The 14601-nt window shown below is 44.4% G+C and overlaps 1 protein-coding gene across 4 annotated transcripts in view; it reads left to right on the top strand.

Moving 5' to 3' along the window:
• The first annotated feature begins 670 nt into the window (after positions 1 to 670).
• Positions 671 to 14601, top strand: part of lcor (ligand dependent nuclear receptor corepressor) — a 49936-nt gene continuing 36005 nt past the window's right edge. For 3 of the 4 annotated variants that reach the window (XM_010865591.4, XM_029122225.2, XM_010865588.4), the window contains exon 1: positions 671 to 757. The gene's annotated coding sequence lies outside the window, so the exon portion shown is untranslated. The remainder of the gene's footprint in view (positions 758 to 14601) is intronic. The other variant, XM_010865590.4, reaches the window with a different exon arrangement.

The raw sequence follows: 14601 nt of genomic DNA, 5'->3' as shown, positions 1-14601 counted from the left end.
TTTTAAAGATATTAGGAAGGAATAATTAGAGCCAAGCAAACTGTTAGTATAATTTCGATTCAATAAAGTTGATATTACTTTTTATACATCAACAGGCCAACACACAGAGATATCTTTGATCTATAATTTGATTAGATCTCTGTTCTGTATATGCTACACCTTAGATATATTCAATGTGTTATGTTTACTTTTAATAAATGAGTGGCATTGACCTTTATATTTCATTATGACGGCTGACAATATTACAAACGTTTACATTAAATCCTACTGCAATATAGCTCTCCACTGCGCATGTAGACTCGCACCGTTGCATGCTGCATGCCCTTTAACACACATTTTGCCAAATTGAGCCTATAGCCAATACACTATACAATGAATTGATACATTTTGTAACTGAGCTCTACAGCCTATGCCACTGTTATAGATTTAAATTCCATCACTGGTGTTAGTTCATATTTTTAACAACAACAACAAAAAAACTGAACTGTTGGGGGTCTTTTAGGTGGGTGGTGGGTTGGACCGGGAGGGGATGCTGCGGCTAATAAGTCCCCCCTACATATTTTACTCCACCCATAATCCTCAAAAAAGTATTGGTGACGTATTCGCAGCCAGGGAAGCACTCAGCAGAATTTGCGCGTCCGCGGGAGGGGCCGATAGAAAATGGCGAGTCTGTGCAAAAGGCAGCAATGCACGATCGAGAGGCGCGGCTTTCGGCAGGAACTTGACTCGTGGCGGCACAAACTCATTCACTGTGTAGGTAAGCTCGTTTCGCCTTGCATGGAGGTTCGGCTGGAGAGCCGGTGTGTGCGTGGTTTGGAGACGAAACACTTAAACGGTTTGGCTGTGATGTCCTGGGGAAAATCTGCCGCCGCTGCTGTCCGCTGTCCGGAGCGCAGCGCGGAGCGAGCTGTCATTTTTTGTACGCACGGCTGTTGCCTCTCCTACCCCCCGGAACAACCCAAATATACACTTTTAAGTTTTTTTATGCTTTGGATGCTATTGTCATGTGTCTTAGAGTTATATACTTTGTGCTGTTATTTTAAGTGGATGTTACAAGTCAGTTTTTCTTGGTTCTTATTGATTTTGGGGTGAGGGACCATTTTTTGTCTTTTTTTTCATTGCTGTTTATTTATTTTAAGCAGGGCGTGTCACGTGTATAGATGGAATTGTGGCTCAGCCAATAAGGATTGGTTCGCTGTGCCTTGGTGCGCGTTCCAGGTTTTATTGTAGGCTACTGTATTATTTTTGTTGGGGGAGGGCCGTGCGCGTTCCACCTTTAAAACTGAAGCCGGGTTTGGTGATGCGCGTTACCTTGTTGCCCTCGACATCGACACTGGGGAGCGCGCATTGCTGCATTGGGGAAATGTCACAGAAAATAATTTTTGTATTTTAGGGAAGGTGGGGGATGACAAAGAAAATGAAACAGCGTTTTATCTCGCTAACCAAACGTGTACTGTTGTTTTTGGTTGTAGCCAAATACTTGTTGAAATAATTTGTTCGAACTGACGCTGAACTCTGCAGTTTAAATTTGTTTCGTGCAGTTTGTAACGAATTACGTTTTTTAATATTTTTGATTATTGATTGCATGCTGTGTTGATGCAAACCGATGCAGTGGACATTCCGTTATTTTTAAAAACTGCAGTGCCACCCTGTGAATGGTATTCGAATTCCTAGAGAACCTTTCCTGTGCTTCTATAATAGCCTACAGTGTATATAGCATAATACCACTATTTTCGTACCTCCACGAATCTTTAGAGATTTTCTTGATGCCGATGCATCTCATAACCCCCTCCCCCACTGTCCATTCATTCATTAGTTTTGTTTAATCCGACAAACATCGCTAAATACGGTGTTATTGCGATATTATGATCCACTTCGTTCTGATCTCTTAACCCGCCGGTTTCAACAACTCTCCGGATGTAGGTTAGATTGTAGCAGTCCGTTAAAATAACCTGCCACGATATTGTGGGGAGATTGTCGGACCCTTGTCCTACTGCTCTGACCCGCACACCTTGACGGCCCTTTCGTGTATATCCTATGGGACATTATATCATCTGTTTTTTAGGCTAATAATATTACAACGGTATGATCTATCGGTAACATTTTTGTAATCCTGTCTTGGACATCATCAGTGCTTTTGTAAACTTAAGAGTAAAGGTTTTTACATTCTGTTTTCTCGAGTTTATCATTTCAACATCACAGCCAAATCATGTCTGGTTTTGTCACCCACATTCTATCACGGGATGTCAGCTAAACTGTCAGCTAATCAGCTAGCTCGTATCGATGCCTTATTCGTAGTTTCTCAAGTCAATAAATCCTTCGGAATGTTTTTAGGCGGTTGCATTCGGGGCAGGGATCTTTAGCCCATACACGTATGTTTAATGTTCAATTCGATATTATCCAGGCAAACACCCACCATGTTTCCATGGTGAATCTAACTATATGTATGTACGCCTTTGGGCATATTGATGTTCATGAACAGCGCAGGTTCTCTGTATCCTCTAGCACAAAGGTTAATCTTATTAGATGCTATGACCCCCCCCCTCCAACCCCCCCCCCCCACCCCCACCGTTGTAAATTATTTTTACATGTTCTCTTGTGGGCTTGCAAATTAATTACATCTCTAAACTTTAAAATGCATCTCATTCTCTCTTTCTTTGTCCCTCTCCCCTTTTCTCAATCCGAGTCTCCCAATCCCCCCATCTTTTTTTTGCTCTCTCTCTCTCTCTCTCTCTCTCTCTCTGTATCTCTTCTCTCTCTCTCTCTTTCTCTCTGTGTAGCTGATACCTGGCCTTGCTCTGATGCTTCAGAGTATTGCCTCCTACCTCCTCAGCTAGTTAATTGTCTTGTGGAGGGTTTGTGAAATATGTGGTGTGTTGTGTGTACCTTTGCCCCACAATCTGCTTTTTAGAATACCTCAGAATGCATGAGTTGGATATGGCTGCTTAGTGTGTGTGTGTGTGTGTGTGTATTCATATAGTCTGATGTGCCATTTGCAGTAAAAACCTGCTCTCAGTCTGCACTGACCAGTAATCTACTGTCCTCTTCTGCTGGGGCGCTGAGCCTCTTCGTGCCCATCTGTGCTATAGGCACACACACACACACACACACACACATTCCCAAACTGTCTGAGAAGCTAATTACATTTACATTTACTACTCATTTTTGTGAAATAAGGTCTGCGAAAACATTTTCTAAAGTTTAATTTGGAGGGCCGAGGTGATTACTAGAATGCCGAGGGGCTCCGGAGGTCTGTCTGCTTGCCTCAGTACAGCAGTATAAAAGGGCTTGACAAACACCTCAAGATGTCATAAATGGGTTTGAACTTTGGGTTTCAAAATGGCAGACTTCCTCTCTCCTATGCCCTCGCCACGTTTCAGATCAAAGTCCGTTAAATCCCTAAAACTAAACCCTGTGCAATCTGTCCTCAAAAACGAACATTCTGACACACCCACCCATACACACACACACACTCACAGATGTATTTCATGAATTCTGGATAGGCAGCTCCTTTTTCTGCAGAAAATATTTCCATTAGCCAAATTCCACAAAGTTATTCAGTCATTTAGTCTTTTGTGTGCGAGGTAATATTTGAGCAAGAATTTGGTTTGCGTGTGTGTGAGTTTGACTAGGTGTGAGGGAAATAAGGAGCGGTTTGTGGGTGTGTGTGTGTGTTTAGTCCTGGAATTAATATTTGAAAGAACTCTTGTGTCTCTGTGCTTCTGATGGATTGTTCTGTGTCGCATCAGTATTGCAAACTTAAAAAAGTGCTACCAGGAGATGCATAAATCTGTGGTTTATTGAAGCGTGCCCCCCCCCCCCCCCCCCCACACACACACACACACACACACAACCCCCTTAGTGACCCCCTGACCATAACATCCTATTACATCAGCACCCAGCAGGAGAGAACACGCAGAAAACCACGCAGAGATCATCTTAAAGTGTGTGTAGAGGCATTTGCCCGTGGTGCGTGTGTGTGTGTGTGTGTGTGCGCGCGCAACACTTTGTCCACGTGTAATTGTGTGATTAATTGTTCTTATTCCACTGTACTAATAGGCCGATGGTATGTGATTAGAATACTCAAAGGACCCGTGGCGCTCTCCCTTCTTTGTTTAATAAATTAATTACTATCGGAGGGAACGTAGGCTCTCTGTAGGAGGGAAACTGCTCATCTGCTAGCTGTGCCGTGAGTGTTGTTTGGTTGAATCCCGCAGACTGATCGAGGGAAGAACTGGGTAGGACAAGAGAAAATGGGCCGAGGGCCGAAAAGAAGGAATCCGGACCTCACTAGTGTAACGGATTAGTTCCTCTGATTGGTGTCACATATTCAAGGCCGTGAGGACTTGGCCGTGCACCAAATGCTGTCTTCTGTCTTCCCGTCTGTCTCTCAGACATGCACTGTTACTGAAAATACAAGAATTCAATTAGGCGGCGACTACACCTTAAGTGTGCTATAATATGAATCGATGGACTGCAATCGTATATGGCTTTGCTTCTGTTGATATGTTTTCACAGCGACACATTCAAAGACCCATATAGCCTTGGCCAGAACACAAAGGATTTTTTCTTTTTCTTTTTGAGCTACGACTAGATGTTTTTAAAGTGTACATGTATCATTGTACTATATGTGAGAGTAACAGTCCATTCAGGGCCAAAGTGGATCTTAATGGTGAGCTGATGTATGGGAGTTCTTTCAGTCGTTCACTCTTGCTGGATAATGGAAGAGGAACTAGCACAGGATGATAATGAAGGATAATTCCAGTCGACTATTAATTATAACTTATTTATGTGGGTATAGTGCCTTTTCTGGAGAGTTTGGGGCTGGATTAACAGGCTGCCGGAAACTTTCTGTTTCTCTCTTGCTCTTGTTTTTCACTCTCCGTCCCGCGACTGGGCCAGTCGGTTGTTTTGTTTGAGCGTTCAGACCGACAGGGTTAATGTGAGTGTTTGTTTACGCGTGCCGTGCCCAGTAGGCATGGGCACAACGCCAGCCAGGGATCTTCGCTGCTGGTGCACTCTGGGTAATGTAGTCTGGTAAGGCGAGTTCTTGCCGTGTTCGTTCGGGAGAGGGGAGAGTAGTGATGGAGGGATAGAGGTGAAGATAGGGAGTTTGTTGATGTACAGTGGGGAGAACAAGTATTTCATACACTGCCAATTTTGCAGGTTTCCCCACTTACAAAACATGTAGAGGTCTGTAATTTTTATCATAGGTACTCTTCAACTGTGAGTGACGGGAAAAATCCAGAAAATCACATTGTATGATTTGTAAGTAATTAATTTGCATTTTATTGCATGACATATTTGACACATCAGAAAAGCAGAACTCAATATTTGGTACAGAAACCTTTGTTTGCAATTACAGAGATCATACGTTTCCTGTAGTCCTTGACCAGGTTTGCACACAGCAAGGATTTTGGCCCACTTCTCCATACAGACCTTCTCCAGATCCTTCAGGTTTCGGGACTGTCGCTGGGCAATACAGACTTTCAGCTCCCTCCAAAGATGTTCTATTGGGTTCAGGTCTGGAGACAGGCTAGGCCACTCCAGGACCTTGAGATGCTTCTTACGGATTCACTCCTTAGTTGCCTTGGCTGTGTGTTTCGGGTCGTTGTCATGCTGGAAGACCCAACCACGACCCATCTTCAATGCTCTTACTGAGGGAAGGAGTTTGTTGGCCAAGATCTCGTGATACATGGCCCCATCCACCCTCCTCTCAATACGATGCAGTCGTCCTGTCCCCTTTGCAGAAAAGCATCCCCAAAGAATGATGTTTCCACCTCCATGCTTCACGGTTGGGATGGTGTTCTTGGGGTTGTACTCATCCTTCTTCTTCCTCCAAACATGATGAGTGGAGTATAGACCAAAAAGCTCAATTTCTGTCTCATCAGACCACATGACCTTCTCCCATTCCTCCTCTGGATCATCCAGATGGTCACTGGCAAACTTCAGACGGGCCTGGACATGCGCTGGCTTGAGCAGGGGGACCTTGCGTGCGCTGCAGGATTTTAATCCATGACGGCGTAGTGTGTTACTAATGGTTTTCTTTGAGACTGTGGTCCCAGCTCTCTTCAGGTCATTGACCAGGTCATTTTTCTAATAATTGCGCCAACAGTTGTTGCCTTCTCACCAAGCTGCTTGCCTATTGTCCTGTAGCCCATCCCAGCCTTGTGCAGGTCTACAATTTTATTCCTGATGTCCTTACACAGCTCTCTGGTCTTGGCCATTGTGAAGAGGTTGGAGTCTGTTTGATTGAGTGTGTGGACATGCGTCTTTTATACAGGTAACGAGTTCAAACAGGTGCAGTTAATACAGGTAATGAGTGGAGAACAGGAGGGCTTCTTAAAGAAAAACAGGTCTGTGAGAGCTGGAATTCTTACTGGTTGGTAGGTGATCTAATACTTATGTCATGCAATAAAATGCAAATTAATTATAAAAAAATCATTCTCACAGTTGAAGTGTGCCTATGATAAAAATTACAGACCTCTATATGCTTTGTAAGTAGGAAACTCTGCCACATCGGCAGTGTATTAAATACTTGTTCTCCCCACTGTACTTCAGTGTGGAAAACCTGCAGTGTACTGTACAATTAGCATATCTGAATTTACATTGACTATGGATCGTCCCTAAAACCATGAGGCTGGCTTGGAAAGCACATACAGCTCCGGAAAAAATTAAGAGACCACTGCACCTTTTTCTTGCCTTTCCAAAAAAGTGGAAAAGGAAAGTTTTGAGTGAGGAACAGAAGCGTTCAATTTGTAGTGGTCTCTTCATTTGAATCCTTCTGTTCCTCACTCAAAACCTTCTTGTACTACTTTTTTGGAAAGGAAAGAAAAAGGTGCAGTGATCTCTTAATTTTTTCCGGAGCTTTATGTCTGTTCAGTTTTGGGTCTGAATGTGCGTTGGACCTTTGAATGCGCTCTCTTTCTTGGTGGAGACATTTAAAACAGAGGTGTGTTTGTCATGAAGTCACCGGGCGCTTCTGGAGTCATACTTAAACCACACGATGGTTTGGTTAGAAGCCCTCAGGACGTTTTGGTTCATTTTAAATCTGCCTGTCGGCGGTATAGTCCTCAGCTACCCTGAGACACTGACATACCTACCCAAGGTAAACGGAGATGACAAGGCAAGCTAAGATTTATGGCTGTAGCAATGTGTGTGTGTATGTGTGTGTGTGTGTATGTGTGGGTGTATAAGTACTGTGTGCTTCTTTGTCACCTCATGTTGGTTGTCAAATGAAGGTCAACTGACCGTGCTGTTACACACACACACACACACACACCGTCAGGAGAAATATCACTTTCTTTTTATCCTTTTCCAACTCTGCAAAGCCGCCACCCCCTTCCGATGATGTCACGGCCCAGGAACCCGCTGCAGGGCGTGATCTCATGACTTGGTTATTTAAGTGTTTAGCTTGGTTCGCCACCGGGCGATGCATTGTGGGCAATGAAAACGCAAATCTTGGGCCCTCCTTGGGATGATCCAACGCTACGAAATGTCACCGGGTCACTTGGCCCGTCTCGGTTCCCGCTGCGTTATTGCCGAAGAGCGTGTGTGCGCGGCCTTGTACGCGGTGTTGCTCGGCGTCGAAGGCGAGCTCTGTACTTTCTGTGGGGGAGGCGGGCGGGATCCGCTTGTGTCCTACGGCCATGGTCGGCTGAGGTGGGGAGTCAGTGTGTCTGGCACTTTCTTGAGCACTCCTGTCTGTCGGAACTTGTGTTGCCTTGGTGATGTGTTTTATACCCGCCCCCAAGCGATAAGGTCGCTGAAGTGCAACTGCAAGCTGAAGTATATTTCTCTCCGATCGCCTTCTCTCTTTCTCCTTTCGCTCTCTCCGTCTCTCCCTCCCTCCGTCTGTCCATCCCTCTCTCTTTGCTTTCTCTCTTCGTCTGTTTCCCCCGTCTGTCTCTACCGCTCACTCAGTCTGTTCATCTCCCTCTCCCGGTCTCTCTCCGTCTCCCTCTCCCAGTCTCTCTCCGTCTCCCTCTCCCGGTCTCACTCCGTCTCCCTCTCTTCACCCCGCTCTCTGTAGAAGCTCTTCCACAGTCCTAATTGGTACGTAGGCAGACGGCAAGGAAGTCTGCTTCATTCGTTTCTGACTGGCCGTCTGATTCGTCTTACATTCTGACTTGCCGTCCGATTCGTCTTACATTCTGACTGGCCGTCCGATTCGTCTTACATTCTGACTGGCCGTCCGATTCGTCTTACATTCTGACTGGCCGTCCGATTCGTCTTACATTCTGACTGGCCGTCCGATTCGTCTTACATTCTGACTGGCCGTCCGATTCGTCTTACATTCTGACTGGCCGTCCGATTCGTCTTACATTCTGACTGGCCGTCTGACCGGCCTTTAAATTCTGACCGCAGCTATAACGCCAGTCAAGGAATGTCATTGTATAGTTTCCTCAGCAGTCCACATAAATGTATGCTAATACTAATCCAACAGACTGTGTTATTACTCTAACCAATGTTTGTTTTGATGGAATACTAAGTGTGTGTGTGTGTGTGTGTGTGTGTGAAGAAACAGGTGCCAGGTGAAGTGTTTGAATGTGTGGCGTGGGTCAAAGGTAGCCATTGTTAACCAGATTAACACACAGCCACCTTTGGTCAGTGGGAATAATTCAGTTACATTAGGCTGCATGGCTTTTTAGGGAAAGGTTCAAGTGCAAGTCATTCTGTTGTTGTATAAAGGCTTAAATGTTTAATGGTGTGTGTATATACACACACACAGACAGACACACACACACAGAGCCAGTGCCCCATGCAGCACTTGAATTCACCGCCTTGTCGTACCAGTGTCCTTCTGTATGGGGTGTTCATCAAGGTATTTCTGCCTATTACAGCTAATGTCATCCAATATTCATGACATTCAAATAACCATCTGCCGCTGTGGCGCTGTGTCAATATTAGACGGTTCAGTTAGGGTCTCTCCTGCGATTCATAGTCTCGCTGGTTCTCTCTCGCTCTCACCCTCTTTCTCTGTTTCCTTTCTTTTCTGCCTCTGTGTCTCTGTCTCTGCTTTCCAGTCTCGCCGACCATGGCGACCGTCTGACCTGCAAAAATTGAAATGTTTCACGGAGTCTCGTGTAACCTCTCCTCGGTAAGCGGCCGCGTTTTGCAGGTCTCCGTAGTGTGTGGCGGTGAAAAATGCACCTCGTACGCCAAATGTGTGTTATTCCTGTGTACATTATCCCACTGGGATCACCAATCAAATTCAACACCAGTGGCATGAAGACACCTCACGTGTGCGTGCGTGCGTATGTGTGTGTGTGCACCTTTCAGTGTCACACTTAAAAGTGGCCATATGGTTTAATCGGTTTTATAGTGCTGTACTGTGTGTGTGTGTGTGTCACATGTTCTGGCTCCCTATCAAACCCACTCAAGCACTTAGCTCGCCGCTCCAAAATGGGTTCAGATTATGTACTCAACGTGGGGTGTTCCTAACAGCTGCCGGTTTACAGTTCTTATTTAGAACTGGGATTTCACAGGAATTTGGGGATTTGGTTTCTTTGTTTTGGAAGAATGTATGTGTCCATTTATGGGTGAGGCTGCGGGTCTGCTCTGAACATAGCCCTCAAAGTGATGTTATTTAGGTTAACGGGGTATGACTCTGCCAGCTTTGAGTCTTGGTTATGACTCTGCCAGCTTTGAGTCTTCTTGGGTATGACTCTACCAGCTTTGAGTCTTGGGTATGACTCTGCCAGCTTTGAGTCTTCTTGGGTATGACTCTACCAGCTTTGAGTCTTCTTGGGTATGACTCTGCCATCTTTGAGTCTTCTTGGGTATGACTCTACCAGCTTTGAGTCTTCTTGGGTATGACTCTACCAGCTTTGAGTCTTGGGTATGACTCTGCCAGCTTTGAGTCTTGGGTATGACTCTGCCAGCTTTGAGTCTTCTTGGGTATGACTCTACCAGCTTTGAGTCTTGGGTATGACTCGCCAGCTTTGAGTCTTCTTGGGTATGACTCTACCAGCTTTGAGTCTTCTTGGGTATGACTCTACCAGCTGTGAGTCTTCTTGGGTATGACTCCACCAGCTTTGAGTCTTCTTGGGTATGACTCTACCAGCTTTGAGTCTTCTTGGGGATGACTCTACCAGCTGTGAGTCTTCTTGGGTATGACTCTACCAGCTGTGAGTCTTCTTGGGTATGACTCCACCAGCTTTGAGTCTTCTTGGTTATGACTCCACCAGCTTTGAGTCTTCTTGGTTATGACTCTACCAGCTTTGAGTCTTCTTGGGTATGACTCTACCAGCTTTGCACATCTGAATTTGAACAGTGTTTCACACACACTCACACTTCGGGTCCAGTTGATTTACACGCTGTCAACACGCACAGACTTAATTACGCACTCTGAATGGGCACATGTTCCCCCCCCCACACACACACACACACACACACACACACAAACAGATATTCAGTCTACGCTGCCAGAAACTCAGATCACACTTGACACATTTCTGATTGGTTCTGAACACGGGTCACATTTCATTAATTCATTTCCTCTTTACTTTTATTTTTTTCCCTCTGTGCTAAGTGGACCGGTACGACACACAAATGTTACATGTCAGAGTTATTCTGTTTATTCTGCGTTGTTCAGGAGTGGTTACTGATGCGTTTTTTTTTTTTTTTTTGCTACACCCCAGTAATCAGCTGAAACATGCGAGACCAGTAAAACGTAGAGAGCGCAGAACACACACGCGTGTGCCTCATGATGAACACACGCGTGTGCATTGTGTCAGCGCCTGAATGCTAATGACGAATCCACATCCCAGACAGACTTTGATTGGTTGTTTAATTAAAAACGCAGCATCTGTATTTTTGACAGCTTCTTTGGCCTGATGTTAAATATTCCCCCGACCCAACACCCCCCCCCCCCCCCCCACCAACACCCCCGCCGCTCTCTGCCCTTCCCCCTCTTCCTCCCTCCCTCTCTCCTCCTGCTCCCTCTCTCTCCTCTCCTCTCTCCCGTTCTCCCACTTTGCCTGATTGCTCTATCATTGTGCCCTTCACAGAGCTAAAGACCATGGACCTCTGCAATCTTCTGGTAGCATGCAGGGTTTCCTCCTGGCAGGGGAACTATCTAGAGAGTTTAATGGACCTATTATCTCAACAGTGACTCTGAGGAGGTATAAAGCCTCCTGCCTCTAAAGTGACTTAATGACCCCCCGCGATCCTCTTCGGAGGCACAGCGTTTGTTGTAGGGTTCTCTGTGCGCCGGCGTACCTGTCTGTCTCTTGGCCTGTCTGTTGACCTGTCTGTTGACCTGTCCGGCGTGTCTGTCGGTCTGAGCGGAGCTCCCTGCCTGTGACTGATCTCATCTTTCTGCCTGATGGTAGCCAGTGTGACTTGGTGTGATAATCTTATGATAAATGGGTGCAGCAAACACGCACGCACGCACGCACATACACCCAAACACGCACGCACACACTTGCAGAGAGCAAACGCACGGAGGGCGCTCACACTCGCGCTGAAACACGCGCTGAAACTCTATAGATGCACGTTATATAGAGCACGAGCAGAGCTCGCGTGAAGACACAGCAAGAAAGCACATGCATGTCTTTGTGACTGTCATGAGTTTGTCATGCTTAGTTAGGGATCCCATGACATTAGTATGTCCATAGCCACCAAGGGTGTGTGTGTGTGTGGGTGGTTGTGCTGGTGTTGTGTAGTCTCTCTCTCTCTCTCGCTCTGTTCCTTTGGCAGATCCATTTAGACCAGGTGTTAAATACCATCCTAGAACTGTAATCCAGACTCCACACGTACTGAAGGACGTCCTGGCATCCTTCATTTCTTCGTGGTTATACACTGAGTGATGGGTCTGGAGAAATGTTACTCCTCTCAAAATTCATAGACATGGGTGTATAATATAAATTGGGTGTAATATATACACTTTATATATTTATATATATATATATATTTATATATAAGGGTCTGAACAAAATATTAAATATGGTATTTTTAGACAGCGTTTCAGAACTTTGCTTGTTAAAATGAAGACTTCTCCTGTTTTAGCTTACCATACAAATGTTGTCATGATGTCAATGATCTCAAATCAGATATGGCGAGGTAAAGTCTGCAGAGTCTGACAGGATACAAACCGTCTGCAAAGTTCCAATGGTACTGAGTCGTAGACACAGTTTTTTTTGCACAGTAGTATTTTGAAAATGTGTCTTTGTCCACTGATGTCAATGACGGTTGCCTCGACAACAATAGCAGTTTGATATCCACCGCGCGTGCTAGCCAACAATGGCCTTTGCAACAGAAAGGATTTGTTTTTACATGCTCTCCGGATGTGATGAAAAACCCTCAACAGCATAACAAACTGTTGAGGGTTTTCAGTTGCTGAGTTATGCTCTGTAGTATTGTAGACCAGTGAAGAGCAGATTTCTCAGGAAATCAGTATCTCAATTTGCTCCTCTCCTCGGCTCCTCCGCCAAGCCCATTGGAGGAGGACGTCAGAGGGGAGGGACCAAAGAGTTTTGAGGAGGGGGCGAGGAGGACGTAGAAAAAATGCCTCAGTGCCAGTGTTTTTTTTTAATTGTCCATGTACAGTATTTCCTGTTAAGGACATATTCATCATTTACGTCAGACCACTGCCAATCCCCTCAATGTCCTCATTAATATAGATTGTCGATATGGTAATTTCTCTTCTCTTTCTATAATTAGATATACATTTAATGTAATATTTGCCTACATTGCCGATCTGTAATATTTGCCTACATTGTGGAAACATTGTTTGCAGACCCCCAAAACGGTGCACCACTTGTGACAAAGAAGCTTTTGTAGATAATTTTTTTTGCTACAGTTTTTTTTTTCCTTTTCTCAATTGTCTTTCATTGGGTGGACAACTCCAGTGCCACGGTGTGTGATTTACTGTCGCCTCTTTAAGTGCATCAGTGCTTAAATAGTAAATAAATGAATCCACATCGCTGCATGTTGCTACTGACTCTTTGTCCTTTGGACAGCGGCAAGGTCTCTGTTTTACGGCTAACACGCTAAAGTCAAGTGTTCTGATTTGTCCCGCTAATGAGCTAACTAGCCCAGTGATCATGAGCAGTGTCATAAGCTTAGCTAATGTTTCCCAGCCTTGTCCTGGCGATATCAGAACTGAGATTCAGTGGAGAATGTCTTTCTGAAAGCAGGGCGATTGCGCCATCTGTAAGAAAACAGGCCAGCAGGCCTGGCCCTGATGACAGCCCGGATTTTAACCCACTTAGAAAACATGTATCCAGAAGCATCTTTTGACTTCACATGTGAAACCCTTTAAAGACACTTTTTTTTCTTGGTAGAAACAGTTTGGGTCCTGGGTGGAGCCATTTTCACAGAGAGTTCTGTATGGAATCTAAAATGATTTATTTGGAACCAAAGTGGTTCAACATGAAAAATAAATGGTTCTCCTATTGGGACAGTCAAAGAACAATTTTGGGATGGTTTCTTTTCTACGATTGTACATACGGTTTTTTTACATTCACATTGTTTACAAACATTGGAGTGAAACGTTTGTATTTTGTGTTCTGATAAGATACAACAGTTAAACTCCGTGCATGCGTTATTTGTACTTTAGTTATGTTCTTTATGAATCAACTACTAAATATTATGGAATTTATATCTTGACTATGGTTAATAGAATAATGTTTGTCTCTTGTGTCTCTTTATCTGTCTTTCTTTCTTCCTCTGTCTCTCTCTGTCCATCTAATTTTCTGTCTGTCACTGTCTTCTCAGTCTCTCTACCTTTCCCTCTCTGTCTTAGTTTGTCTTTTTCTCTTTTTGTCTCTCTCTTTATCAGTCAATTTTAGTCTTTCCCTCTTCTGTCTCACTGTCTGTCTGTCTCTCTATCTGTCTGTCTGTCTGTCTCTCTATCTGTCTGTCTGTCTCTCTATCTGTCTGTCTATATATATCTATGTTTCTTGTTACTCTCTGTGCGTCCTTTCCTACAGGTCAAGGAGCTTTATTAAAACTATCGTAGGGTAAAAAGGCTATTTGTTTAGTGGAAAAAGACCACCTTGAGCAAAACAACAACAATGCTTGAATAAAACCAATAAAACTATATAATTAACCAATTATTAATGCTATCCTGCTGTTTAGGGAGTTTATTTCAGAGTGTATTTAGATTGTGTTTGCAGGGTTACAAAGAAATCCTGAAATAAATTAATTGATGCCAGAGTGTTCTTTAAATAAACCCCTCATAAGATTTATCTGCCCAACGGCACTCTCTCTGTGTGTGTGTGTGTGTGTGTGTGTGTGTGTGTGTGTGTGTGTGTGAGTGTGTGAGGACATCTTATGTTAACATTTTGTAGTTTGTTTTTTTGTGCTTAGTTTTTTTTCTGGTGGTTTTGCTCTTAGCTATATTCCCCTCCAGTTTCACACACCTTCATATGAGGCACCCACACACACACACGCACACGCACACACATACAGTTGAGTTTATCCACCGTGGCTTCTTGTCACATTAATTTTATCGGAGCATTGAAAAGGCGATCTTCCAAATCTCCATACATTGTCATTCTTAACTTACAACCAGCTAATTCAGGTTTACAGAAGGTTCAGCAAAATACAACTAAAACCAGGCCTCACTTTTTCTCTCCTTGCTCTTTCTTTCTC

Source organism: Esox lucius, chromosome 9 (assembly GCF_011004845.1).
Source record: "Esox lucius isolate fEsoLuc1 chromosome 9, fEsoLuc1.pri, whole genome shotgun sequence".
Lineage (NCBI taxonomy): Eukaryota > Metazoa > Chordata > Actinopteri > Esociformes > Esocidae > Esox > Esox lucius.
The sequence above is the reverse complement of the archived record's forward strand: the minus strand, read 5'-3'. Positions and strand labels throughout refer to the sequence as shown.